Genomic DNA, 13,915 nt, shown 5'->3' with positions numbered 1-13,915 from the left:
CTTTCTGGGCAAGTGAATTTCAGGACTGTAAAACAAGTTCAATCCTTAGGTTTTGTGTGGGTAACAGCTGTTCCTGGCACCAACAGAATAGAACAATAAAACATGATAGAGTCCATGGCACAGCCAATAACATAACTCAAATATGCTGACCACCAGTCCTCTGCTTCAGGCACTAGCCAGACATCTCTGCACCCTTTATGTATGTAAGGTTTTTTTTTTTTTTTAAATGACACTGTGTAGTTCCACACTTCTCCGCAATTTCAAGAACAAATATGATCATAAGCACCAATCCTGCAAACCCTGAGATCTTAAAATCAAACTGGGTTCTTTCCTTTTCCATCCCTCACCAGTTCTGAAATGGCCAATTCTGCCCTTATCTACAAACCAGTGCAACAGCTTATAAAACTAGTGAGGTTGCAGAAGAGTGTAGTTTGGCTTGCAGAATCCTTAAGGCTGGTGATTATGCATGAAAAGGCAAGGACCCAGTTTTACCCTCAGATCCTAGCAGCTCTATCTCTGCTTAGCTGCTCCCTGGGTGCTGCTCTAGCAGTTTCTGCCCCCATTAGACAGCAGTGCCCAGTGAAGGCAGAGGACATCTAATTTAAAAAATAGTCAGGAGTGCTGGAACCATTTGTGTAGTGGGGGTGCTGAGAGCCATTGAACCAAACTGTAAACCCTGTATATAATGGAAACCACTTCAAGCCATGGGGTATGGGAGCACACCCAGTTCCAGCACCTATGAATACCGTGATCAGGGGAGGGAAGGAAAAAAGAACAAATACATTGCATCTGATCTACATTGTGCACTTGATGTAATGCGTGTTTTCTGGTGCAGCTGGGCTGGTTACGGTATTGGGTGGGGGCTAGCCAAGGCTCTTCCTGTTCCCTACCACTTCCCATGCCCATGTGTGGAGGGGTGGGCAGAAGAGCACAAGCCCCAAGAAAGTTACTCTCCCATCCTCCCTCCCTGCACATGGAACAGCGTGCCTTCCACCCTCCTACTCCTTTGCACTGCCATACAAACAAATCACAATTCAGCCCTAAAATAAAAATACTGACTAACATTTTTTTCACCTCCACAAGAGATTTTCAGAGCCTTACTGATTTTTTTCTTCAATTATAAGATTTTTTTATCAAGCATTTTAGGTTAGTTTCTACTTACATTGAACACTTCTGCACCACATGCTGACATCTCCTTGTGTGCATGTCAGTCTCTGTGCCCTTCCTGTTTTCCTACAGATCATCGAAAGTGGCAAATCTCATTACAGCTTTCCTGCTGAGAGCATTTGGCCTCTAGGTGGAGACAATTTAGCTTAGGCCTTAGGTAGTGTACAATCAGAATTCAAATAGGCACTGTAGTCTTTCTGGGTAGAGTGCCAGGGTTCTTGATTTATATAATACATTATAGTTGTTGTGGCAAAATGTGCCACTGACTGTGTCCTCATTAGTATATTGCCAGTAGATAAGCAACAGCCCAAGAGAGGCAGCAGTTGTAGATTTAAATGCAGTCTATGAACTCTAATGTTTAGACCATAAGAGTATAATGCTATCTAATGACCAAATGCACTTAGTAGGAAAGCTTAAATGAAGATCATGCCTTTTTTTTTTTTTTTTAATTATTAAAGAAAATATAAGTAACAGGTAAAGCTCAGAGACTTCAACACACACACAAGAAATGAATTCAGAAATGCATTGTGTGCCACTCACAATGATGACAGTTGTAATAATATAATTAAATTCCATATAATCAACATAAAACCTTGTGCTGACCCTGCTGTTGTTAAATGATGACAATACCAAGTTACAGCTATTTTGGTTTAAAGAAACACAATCGCACACAGGAAGTTGCAAATTTAAGCCCAGGTCCTGCAATCAAACACATGCCGATAGATCCTTGCACCTGTGAAGAGCAATTGGCTTCGCTGGGGCCTGAGTGGCACAAAGGTGTACCTGCCCACATCTAATTGTTGGATCATGGTTATACTGTATAAAACCCACTTAAATAATAAACTAATGAAACTTCCAATAGGAGCCTATAGCTTAACCTAAAGAGAAGGGTCTTGGCACTCATATCCAAGAAAGATCAATGAATTTTGAAAGTTTGGGGGTTTTTTTTTTAAGTGAACTAGCTTAGAGTATTTCATGTTAGTAGTAGCAGGCTGATATTATTTGTGTTTATCAAGGTAGTTCTGTAATAACTCTCTCTTATTGTCTCTGACATAGTATTTTCACTGCCGTCTCATGAAACAAATATGTTGTATTTACATGAGCACACAACTATATAAAAGTTAGTCACTGGCAAAGAAAAATAGTTACAAGGGATCCTCTTTTTGGAAGGCGTTAACATTTCATTTTCTGAATGAACTATATATTTCTGTTTTTAACTTATTTCATGACTACAGAAAAAAGCATGCTAAAACAGGCAATAAGACCCTTATATTATCTCTGCAGTTTACTATATACAGTAACTACAGCACTGGGCTAAAGTGAAAAATATGAACCATATGAACTCATAATCCTAGAAAAACATAGTAATTAAGTCAAATACACAAATGTTAAATCATGGCTAATCTGGTGGCCACCATGTAATGTTCTACTATTAGGGAGATCCAGACTGAAGCCTGCTTTGTCATGGGAACTGCGAGAGTATCAGGGAAATAAAGAAAGTTCTTTACCTTTAGAGAATAATAAGTAATAATAATAATAAAATCCTCACTCCTGGGTCATTTCTTCTAGCATTTGACTACTAGGAATTTTTCCAGCTGGAATTCTAAAGTTATTGAATGCCTAGAAGTGACAGTTATACAAATGACAATCTTTATAGGATGTTGAGAGTGAAGTTTCATTTGCTTGTAGTCTGCCATTGTTTCCACACCCATATTCACTAATTTCTTAAAATAATGTGAAAGGAATAAAGTGAAAAAGATATACGAATGCTAAATGACAAAAACCTAACCCTGGAGAAGGTGAGCTGAGTTATAGCATTATAATTAACCACCACAGGAAAGAAAATTACTTACTTATTATAATTCTTGTTCTCTGAAGGTAAGTTACGTGAATAGTTTCCTGATTCATGGAAGCTCAAAACTTCCAGAAGTTATTTTGTGAAGATTAACTAGAAAAAAATGGGCCTTTGAATAGTCATTTATACTAGTATAAAGTGGGTGTAAAACAGAATCATGCTGTTTGATTAAGTATTTCACACAGAGGTAAATGATTATACAAGGTATAGGACACTAGTGTACAAAAGAATACACTAAGAGACGCTGGCTTCAGAATTTGAAAAAAATATGACCAGATTAGCGTATCTTGCAAAAATGCCACCTCCCACAAAATCCATCAAAGCCACCATAGCAACATTTAAATATCGAACAGACAGGACAGTTAGAGCACTCTGTTTTAAGTACAGTAGAACCTCAAAGATACAAACACCAACATGCAGTCAGTGTCTTCCAGCTGAGGCTTGGCGAGATCTCTGCAAAGGTGGCACCTGGCAGCACTACCTGGTTTGCAAGCAGCTCCCTGCCCTATTGCCTTTGGACTGAATTGAGAGGCCTGCCCTGCACCCTTGGCACTACAAGCCCCAGCCCTCAGCCGCCTCTTCCCAGGGCTCACCCTGCTCTGTGCGTTGCCCGCTGTATTGAAGAGGCAGCATGTGGCATGGGATGGCACCAGCCTGCTGCCAGAACCCATCCCTCCCCTGCCCCTTGCATTTCCAGAGGTGTTGGCAGGACTCAGGAATGCAGCCACAGGCAGTGCTTGGTCAGTATCGGTGCACAGGCTGTGACCTTTTAAAACTTCAGAGCACAGCCTGCAGGCAGCAGCTCCAACTCTGGCTTCCACTCCAGGCCAGGATTTGGCTGCAACAGCAACAGCTTGGTCTTTCCAGGATTGAGCTTGCAAGATTGTCCCCTCCTGAAGGGGAGGGGAGTGCTTCTGCTCTGCATGCTTCAGTCAGGCTGCCTTAGGCTGGCAGTGGGGGCTCCCAGTAGTGCCTGTGAATCTGTCTCTTTACCCCCTACCTCTAAGTGGCTGCTCTTCACATGGCAAGTGGAGTTGGGGACAGAAAACCCAGATGTGCCGACCTTTAAGATGCAATACAGGCAAAGTATAGTATTCGCTCCCCCATCCCCTCTTGCTGCCTGATTGCTTACTTCCCGTTCCACAGGGTTTTCAGTTGACCGATCAGTTCGTAACTCTGGTGTTCGTATCTTTGAGGTTCTACTGGATCAGAAGCAGAAAACCTGCTAAACAACCAGTGGGTCAACTGGACAATCAAGATGGTAAAGGAGTACTCAAGGAAGGCCACTGCGGAGAAACTAAATGAATTCTTTGCATCGGTCTTCATGGCTGAGGACGTAAGGGAGATTCCCAAACCTGAGTCATTCTTTTGAAGGTGAAAAAAAAAATCAGAGGAGCTGTCCCAGATTGAGGTGTCATTAGAGGTGGTTTTGGAACAAACTCTTAAATTAAACAGTAACAAGACACCAGGACCAGATGCTATTCACTCAAGAGTTCTGAAGGAACTCAAATGTGAAACTGCAGAATTACTAACTGTGGTATGTAACCTATCATTTAAATCAGTCTCTGTATCTGATGACTGGAGGATAGCCTAAAGTGATGCCAATTTTTTAAAAAGGCCCCAAAGGTGATCCCGGCATTACAGGCTGGTAAGCCAAACTTCAACACCATGCAAATTGGTTGAAATGATAGTAAAAAACAGAATTATCAGACACATGGATGAACACGATTTGTTGGGGGAAGAGTGAATGTGTTTTTTGTAAAGGGAATTTATGCCTCACCAATTTATTAGAATTTTTGAGGTGGTCAACACACATGTGGACAACAAGAGTGATCCAGTGGATATAGTGTACTTAGATTTTCAGAAAGCCTTTGACAAGGTCCCTCACCAAAGATTCTTAAGCAAAGTAAGATGTCATGGGATGAGGGAAAGTCCTCACATGGATCAATACCTGGTTAAAAGACAGGAAACAAAGGGTAGGAATAAAGGGTCAGTTTTCAGAATGGAGAGAGGTAAATAGTGGCATCCCCCAGGGGTCTGTACTGGAACCAGTGCTGTTCAATATATTCACAAATGATCTGGAAAACAGGTAAACAGTGAGGTGGCAAAATTTGCAGATCATACAAAACTACTTAAGATTGCAGCCTGTTTTGGACTTGGCTAAGAGTTACAAAGGGATTTCACAAAACTGGGTGAATGGGCAACAAAATGGCAGATTAAATTCAATGTTGATAAATGCAAAGTAATGCACATTGGAAAACATAATCCCAATTATACATATATAATGAATGGGTTTAAAATTAGCTGTTACCACGCAAGAAAGATCTTGGAGTCACTGTGGATAGTTTTTACTTTTGGATTTTACTTCTACTTTTTACCAATACTTTTGGATTATATAACAAATCTGAGATTGCGAGCAGAGGGCATGGAGGGATAGGGGGTAGTGTTTTTCTTCTTCCCCAACACCTTGTTTTGGGAATTCAGTGCTAGTGACAGGTGATGACACGATATCCCTGAAGACTCAAGTCCTTTATTTATTCACAGGTCAGTTACAAGCATAGCCAACAGCAGTAAAAGCTTCCCTATTGCAGCCTTGTCACTGAGCTATAACCCAGACATTCAGGAACCACTTCTCAGAATGAGAGGTTTGTTTAGCATTTCCATCCATTTAATCCTTGGTCTTCCTACTAATGGTGCCACCAAGGTGCCAAATGTCACAGTGATTTTGGTTATATAGAAGTCTGTTCTCTAAAAGTAAGATTGAGACCCACCACACTCATTTCACATAGGTTACCAAACAGCCATCAAATGGCAGCTTTTGGTCACTACCAACCTCCGTCCCCTTGCTGCCCCCACCTTAAATTTGAGCTAACAGGGATAGATGGGGCCATAGACTAAGAACCTATGTTACAAGCAGAGGCCACCACAGATGTGTCTCCCTAGAGATGACTCTAACCTTCCTCTAGACCAATCACCAATTAAACCCCACTCTCCCACACAATAAAGGCAGATTCCCATTTCCATTCCTTTATTTCCCTCCTCCCACCTTGATTGATGATAACTAGGTGGTGCTGGTCCTGGTTTGGATGCAGCTAGAGAATTACTGTGATGTTCTTTTCAGGATGGGGCCAGTCTCCTTTGCTGTTGCCCTCTGAGGTTGCAGAAGAGCTTAGTGCCACCTGCACAGACTGGTCGATGACTTGCACTTTTTCTCTAGTGACCAATTAAACCAAGTCAGCAAAAACAGAAGTGATCTACCAGATACACCAGATGTTTACCAGACAGGGAATACAGTCAGCATCCCAAGCACCCTGGGCTTCCTCACTGAAAACAATCCCCTCCAGCAGCAGTTATGGACCAAATCTCTATGACCTTTCCTTCACTAGGAATGAATTGGTTCATTGGGACTCTGAAACAATCTTGGGCAAAAACTTGGGATGAGGTCTCAGAGTGACTCTTTCCTTATGAACACTGTATAAAGAAAACCTGTCATGAGGGCCTGAATCTCCCCTACCCTTTCAGCTGCTGTAATAGCTACCAGAAAGGCAGTCTTCACTGATAAGTGGTACAGGGAACAGGCCGCTAAGGACTTAGAGGGGAGACCCATCCACCTTGCTAGTACAATAGTGGGGTCCCAAGAGGAAGAGAGCTCCTGAATAGGGGAGAAAAAGCATCTATGGGACCCTTCAGGAATCTTGCCACAGAGAGTGAGAAAACAGGGTGGTTTAAGAGGTGATGTACAGATATTGCTGCTCGTGGATCCTTATGGAACGGTTGGAAAGTCCAAATTATTTCAGACCTAGAAAATAGTCCAATACTGCTAAAAGAGTGATGCTATGGGAGAAATCTGGTACTGAGATGCTCAAACAGGAAACCTCTTTTATTTAACTTTATAACCAAGTCTGATTGAAGATAGACTGGAGAGTTTACAGAAACTATCTGTGACTCCATGATAAGACTGGTACAGTGATCCAGGAGTTCACATTTGTTACTGGCTTGGTGAAATCTAATTATAGAATATACCACCAGCAGAGGGTGTCTGCTCTGTTTTCTGACAGTCTGCCCTGAAGTAGACAATCACAGTTGTGAGCCGCTCCAGACAGCATGACAGTCAGTATCCATCAAACCTGAGATTACATTTGTCCATAGTTTGACTATCCATGACATTGAAGAAGATGGCTGGAATTCTCTGCAGTTATGGAAAAAGATGCCAAACAACAGGAAGTATCAGCTCTTCCGTCTGCAAGTAGAAGACCACTCTGCAGAAAATCAAAAGCTTTTTTTGGGGGGTTAGGGGAAGAGAGGGGGTTATCTTCAGAAAGAATAAATATGGCTGCTGGTAATTTTTCAGCTGCTACTTCCTACCTTAACATTTGAGCTCTTCCTTGCCAAAGCAGAAGCAAAGTAATTATTTGTGCACAGAAATATGCCACACTGTTTAAAGTAGCTAAGTAACAAAATGCACATTTCCACATTAAAAACTTTGCCAGCATGCTTCATGACAGTCATGTCCTTTTCCTCAGACTGTAGAACTGAAACACCAGACAATTACCACATTACTGAAAAGAACAGCAGATGGCAGTACATCAACATTTTTAGATATCACTACACTTTATCAGGCATGTATGTCTGCCTCTCTTGAAGTTCATGGTATACAAAAATAGGTAATATCACGTTTTAATTATCATGAATGGTTTGTCAAATTACATTAGCCCTAAATTAATATACTTAGGCTTTATTTGTTTCTTTGGGGTGGGAAGAAGATCCGTTAGCAACTAATCTGAAATGGCAGATAATGTCCTCCTGTGTACAATATCAAGGGTGAAATCCTGAACCCATTTAAACCGATGAAACTTTAAATCAAATTATTCTACCAGGCCCTTGGTATTGTGTAAGAGGATGAAGATGTGCATTCTTTTGTTCTGTAGATCTGACTGGAATGCTAAGAATACACAAAGAAAATAGATCAAAGTCAAATGACAACAATTTCAGGACAAGTATTGCCCATCCCCAGATGCCTGGATAAATGCTGTACGTCTGCCACAGAACACATAGGATAAAAATTTCAAAGCTGCGTAAATCACACTTCTAAAAGTGACAAACTTCTAAGTCCCTTTGGAAGAGACTGCATCTTTGTGCATGGACAATGCACTGTAGACAGGACTGGAATACAAGCAAACAGAAAAGTACATCTACAAGGTCTCATGTCATGAACTAGGTAGAAAAAGGTAGCATTCATATCCACATTTAATAGCCCAATGACAACTGTTTATTCAACAACTGGCATCTCTAATGCAAAGTGTATTTATCTGACAAAAGTAAAAATTTTCTTTTTACTTGTTAACACACAGGACTGAACAATCTCATCCAACTCGAAGTCTGAACTCCAATAACAACCTTGCCCCCCCATAGCATTTTAAGTCATTAAAAGAAATATTCAAACTGAGTGATTTGGGAAGGGCCAGAGTGGGATAAAACCCTTCTAAAAGAATCTGGGATTACTTTCCCTTTGGGAATGTATTTCTTTCTTAGACTTCAGTGCATTCCACACGCAAATATATTTCTCTGAGAAGCACAGGTAGGGAGGGCTTAACAATAGTCTGAGTGCCACTAACTTTACCTGACACAAAGTAACTCTCTCTAATTCCAACATGAAAACAATGGAAAATTAATATCGTGAATAAGTGATTTATTGATTTTCTTTCCGGCTTTTTAAATCTTAAAAACTAAAGCCATACACTTCATGCTGAAAGGAAACAAGGAAGAAACCCATGAATCTCCTCCTTTCAGTCATTCTTTGTCTTAGAAAGCATACTACAATTAAGACATTTCCACCAAACTATAGTTTAACAGGAAGCCTATCAAAGGGTACTGAGACGGTATTCATCTCTTTAAATACAAGGCATGATTTAGATGGGGGGAGGGGAAGGCAGAGGAGTTACGGGAAGGGGAGGTGTGTGCGCGCGCGCGTGCGAGAGAGATGGTCTTTCCCCCTTTTCAGCAGGAGCCCCTCCTGTTCTTCCTCCTCTCCTAAATAAGACCCTTCAGTCTCTCTAGCTGTTCCCTATCCTCCAATCACCCCCAAAAGCACCACTTCATTACACTGCAAAATTTGACAGTACTTGAACATGGTTGTGAAGAATCAAGTTAGCTAACGTGAAGCTGAATGAGATTTGTCCTGATTTACACTGACCACTAAGTTATATGCAGCATTGTGTTAGCTAACTCAATTCTTCACAACCATGTTCTAGCCTGGTAACATTTTGTAGTGTAGACAGCTCAAAGGGTATGTTTACACAGGTATAAAAACTGCCGCTGGCTTGAGTCAACTGACTAGGTTCATGGGGCTCAGGCTGTAGGGCTCAAAAATTGCTCAGTAAGACATACTACCATGGACTAGAGCCTCAGCTCTGGGACTCTCCGAGGCTGGTGCATGAGCTCTGGGACCCTGCAAGGGTGGAGGGTCCCAGAGCTCGCCGGAGCCCAAACACACAGCCATTTTTCGCTTTGCAGTCTGAGCCCTGCAAGCCCAAGTCAGCTAATCTGGGCCAGCCATGGTCGTGCCACAGGTCTTTTATCCCATCAACTGCCCTGATCTGCAGTGCTAGAAGCAGTGCTTGTTCTTTCTCTCCTTGAAGAGTCACAGATCAAAGGAGGAATCAGTAAAGGACTGGGGACACGTTGGGAATGTAGACTGGTAGTGGAGGTGCCAGGGGCAGAATGGGCAGCAGGAACAGGGATAAATGTAGTGATGATTCATTCTAGGCAAGAATCCTGACCTAGACCAGCCTCCTAGCAGCTAGAAATTGTCCCAAAAGCCACAAGGCCTCCTAATGGCTCTCCTTAGCCCTTGTTAATTAGCCAAACTGTTGAACCACTAAGAATCAACCATTGTCCCAAAGGATTAAATTGGCTCTTTAGTTTTGAAAAATTATTTGAAAAATATATACAAGTTTGCCAGTTTTGGTTCCTTTTTAGTATTCTTAGAACCGATATATACAGTTTAATTTCAAGCAGTTTAACAAGAACTGGACCAGAATGTGAACTAATCAGTTGCTTTTTCTGTTTTAAAGAGTGAGCTGACTTTGATAGATGCAGGACTGCTGTTCATAAAGGCATTACTTTGCATGCATTGCAATCACAAACAATTTTTGCTTCTCTTTTTTTAGTATTATCATTCATACCATTCTAAGATAAAGAATCCATTAATTAGTTAATGTCTGTAAAATGCTTTGAAGATAAAAATATAGCTGTATAATTATTAGTATGAAAGCTACAGAAATGTAGTAAGAATTAATAAATAAAATCTTGTAAATGTAGTTTGTGGGTTCTGTAGTAAGATTTTTAAAAGTGCTAAAGTAGTTTCATAATACATTAGAGCTTTCAAGCCATTTGGATTTGTCCTAATTTCAATGCTTCATTAAATAAAATCAGAAGGAAATGAGGAGTACAAAAAAAGTGTACATTCAAATAATTTACCTTTTCTTTGTTTTTATTTTTAAGGATGGAAGTCAAATATTTAGGATGAAGGCTGAAACTGTTTTACCTTAAACACCCTCCACTTAGGCATCACTCCCACACTACACATGCACAATGTACTGCTGGAGTGACAAGAACATGGGTCATCTCACATAATGCATCAGCTCAGTACTTACCCAAAGCATTTATCCAGAATAGGGATGGTGTTAATAAGGGAGTTCCAGCTTCAGCTCTTAACTGCTCTTATGCCTAAACCAACTCATAAGTGTTTTTAATTGAATGGTGTAGTTTGTACTGTAATAAAACTGCAAAGGCACTGTGGTATTTTATGCTGAAGGAAATATTCTGTGGGCTTTAAGGAGCAAGGATGCTGGATTTTACAAATTTTATGGTAGCTATGAGTCGGGGAGATAAGAATTTATTTTCAGTTTAGCAGCAACATACAATATTGATACAATATTAAGATTCATACATATTTCATTCATTTCCTATCTCATTAAAAATCCAATGAATTACATGGAGAATGAACATGTTGTTTTGCATTTATCTTCTTTTAAATTGGCAGATACTGTTGGCAGCTTTTCTTAACTCCTCCCACCATCTCCTTTCTCTTTAGGAGTGAGAATATATTCAATTTCTATTAGTTGGAAGAGAAGAAAATATTCTCAGGCTGCAACAGTTAAATCTGCAGTACTTCATGTGCTCAGTCAACCATGTCAACATCTGGAGCTGGTTGAGTTTTCCCCCTAGGATTTGTAGCATGGCCCTGGATTTTTTCCATAAATTCTCTACATTCTAAATCAATCAGATATATGTCATATACACCCAACTCCCCATGATCCAAAATCCACGAGTCACTGAAAGGCTCCAAACAGGTTTTTTTTTAATCTTAATATTTAATCATTTAATTAACTAAGGGCCAAATTCTGCTCTTGGTCATATATTGTGATTACTGGAGTTACATGAGTGTAAATTAAAGCAGAATATAGCCCAAAGGTTTCTGGTTTAAACCCACAGAATAAAGGATATTAAGAGTAATTTCCCTCCATTGTGTCTAGAGTTTTGACATGTAAAAATCACCCGCTCTTCTGAGACTCATACAACAGCCAGACACAACAGGGCAATTTAAGAATTAATTTGGATGGACAGATTTCCTTGCTTCTGATAGTTTAATTCACGCTTTTTATTACTTACATGTATTTGTTGGATTTATTTGGTTTTTATTATTAATAGATGCATGAAAAGAAAATTATTAAAGGAATCCCAAGTTTATAATAGTTGGCAAAAGCAATAACTCTTGATGGTCTACCATATCAAAAATATACTTTAGTGACATGTTTACTTTGCAAATATTTATGTTAAGATAGCTATGTGGGGATATTAGTCAATTTGACTTTTTCGAACAACCAAGAGATTGAAGCTGTGGATTTCAATTTTCATTATGGAAAATTTGAATTAGGTATTTTGTTTTACAAACCTAGTTGCTTTTTTTTTTTTTTTTTTGGACCTCAGATTGGAGTACAGCATTCAATAATAAATCAGATGATAAGTCAGTCAGCCTTACTAATAAAGTAACTTGAAACATTTTAGACATGACTTTTTCAAGAGGTATATTAATTTTTTTTAAACTAAAGAGCTTGATGTACTGCTGATTCTTCACAAGATATTTTGCAAGTCTTTCCTCTCTTTCCTGACCTTCCAATGACTATATTTACATCTCCACCTCAATTCACAAATACCTCCTTTTATGTAAAGTCTAAACTACTTCCTTCACCCATTCCATCCACCTACCTATTTTGAGCATAGATTTACTGTGCCTAATTATGGGGAAGGGTTTCTCTGTAGATAGCACTAATTAGGATTTAAAGTAGATTTATGCAATGCACGCTTGTAATCCATGACCTTTCCAGTGATTTACTTCAGGGGTTTAAATACAAATTCACAGTTGACTCCACCCTGGATGCTCCTAGTAGTGTTCAGCAAATTGGCAGTCAAACAGCTGAATGTTGTAATCCCACACTTCTTTTTTTGTTTGTTTTATTTACATTTGGGGTGGGAGGAGGGGGTAACCATATATCAGTTACCATATTTTATGCATTTTGTTTCTGTGTGAAAAAGCAAAAGCATGGTCCTGATGAAGCTAACCTAAAATTTATATTAACATATATAAAACTTAAAAGAAAGCATAAGCATTCCTAATATTATGGTATTGCCTTCCACCACAAAGACCTTATTTTCAGACATTAATGATATAGCTGTAAAAGTCTGCTCCAGACTGAGGTCTGATTTATGAAATTCCTGACATGGGGAAATTTATTTTACCAATTTAACAATTTTAAATCAAACATATTTGCATTTTTATCTACATATTTCTAAATGTATTTAAGTTGTTCTGATGCTTTTTTTTTAAAAAGTTCACTAACAATTTTTCAGTTAGTTACTCTATTTAGAGATTCATTGCTAAATGAATTTCTCACAACCATTAACTGCTTCCAAGTCAGCCCAGCTGTTACGCATGTTAACCAAACCAACATACTACAAATAATTATGAAATCTGGGTTTTAAGATTGGGGAAACTCAGAATTTTTTTTAAAAAACCATGTGAAGTAGCCAATCTGACATATAGTTGTAACACTACTACTCTGATATTTGGAAAACATACCCACTGCATTAGGGACAAAGAAGAGTTACAGTTATATATCAAAGTATTTACTTAAGTGTGTTATAAATGTAAATCAGGATGTTTTTGAAATGTCATAATGAATAATGCCCATTCACAATGAGAACCAGATTCAAAGTTCTCCTTCTCAGGATATCTTTAATGAAGGATAAATTTTAGCATTTCTTGCAAACTGCACAAAAGAGTTACACGGATCTACATTAATTTATACTAGTGTTAGATCACATAGTCCAGCTTATCAAAAAAAGTGTAGAACTCTACATTTAGATGGTAACTGGTCCGAAGAGCAAGTTCAAATGCAATCATTCTACAATTGACCCAAGTCAATTTGATAGTTCATCTTTTTGTTTTCTTCATCATTCTTGTGACCCTATAAAAGGGTTTCCTCAAAAGTAAATAATACATAAATTAACCTTTAATTACTAGCAATGAAAGAAAAAAGAAAAGAGCCCTTCAGGATAAAGCGAACTCAGCGGGCAATAAGCTCCTTAAGCATCTAGTTTAATGGAAACCCCATTATAAACAACAGCACCAAGTAAAGTTTTGGGCACAGAATCCCCTCCCCCTCTGCCCCGCCAGCTGTTGCAGACCACATACCACCCTCTCCCCAGGCACAGCTAGACTTTTGGAGGTTTTGTCTTCAGTAGAAATGCTGTACCGTTGACAAAACAATTGAAACCCGAAAAGCCAGGACTCAGGTATTTGTGATGTTCATTGATTAGCTCAAGTAAATG

At 39.3% G+C, this 13,915-nt stretch overlaps 1 protein-coding gene across 3 annotated transcripts in view; it reads right to left on the bottom strand.

The window, feature by feature from the left end:
* The window catches only part of AKAP12 (A-kinase anchoring protein 12), a 130,759-nt gene that overhangs the window by 13,339 nt on the left and 103,505 nt on the right, over positions 1–13,915 (bottom strand). The window lies entirely within an intron of this gene.

Source organism: Emydura macquarii, unplaced genomic scaffold (assembly GCF_026122565.2).
Source record: "Emydura macquarii macquarii isolate MOO-44397 ecotype Brisbane River unplaced genomic scaffold, CSIRO-AGI_Emac_v2 contig_705, whole genome shotgun sequence".
NCBI classification, from domain to species: domain Eukaryota; kingdom Metazoa; phylum Chordata; order Testudines; family Chelidae; genus Emydura; species Emydura macquarii.
Note: the sequence above shows the minus strand (reverse complement) of the source record. Positions and strands in the feature narration are given on the sequence as shown.